The 392-nt window shown below is 43.4% G+C and overlaps 1 protein-coding gene across 1 annotated transcript in view; it reads right to left on the bottom strand.

Annotated features, from left to right (window-relative positions):
• Positions 1-392, bottom strand: part of LOC119585033 (major facilitator superfamily domain-containing protein 1-like) — a gene marked incomplete in the record, with an annotated part of 11,251 nt that overhangs the window by 2,755 nt on the left and 8,104 nt on the right.

Here is a 392-nt window from a genome sequence, read left to right as displayed (position 1 = left end):
AAACCCCGATAAAACAAAGACCAGACTGAAACTCCACGCACCCATCACAGCCAATCACAAGGCTGGGCCTCTGACACCCCTCACTCCACACCCTGCCCTCCTTCGGACTTCATGACTTCATCATTTATTTGTCCCTCTTTCTCAACAGCCACCCTCTGAGCTGGTGACTTCATCAGGTAGCCTCCCTTTTCACCGTCCACCACGTAGATGACAACTGTTGCTGCGAGCGCAACTTTATGTGGAGATGAAGAGAATGTTTAAGTTGTACATGTGTATTAATATGATAAATTGTCACTAGTAATGTATTTCAGAATCATGAAAAATTCATAAACAAACAACTCACTTGGGAGCTTGCCTCATTATACGGAGTGTTGGTTATATTCATTGTTTAT

This window comes from Penaeus monodon, chromosome 19, assembly GCF_015228065.2.
Source record: "Penaeus monodon isolate SGIC_2016 chromosome 19, NSTDA_Pmon_1, whole genome shotgun sequence".
NCBI classification, from domain to species: Eukaryota; Metazoa; Arthropoda; class Malacostraca; order Decapoda; family Penaeidae; genus Penaeus; species Penaeus monodon.
The sequence above is the reverse complement of the archived record's forward strand: the minus strand, read 5'-3'. Positions and strand labels throughout refer to the sequence as shown.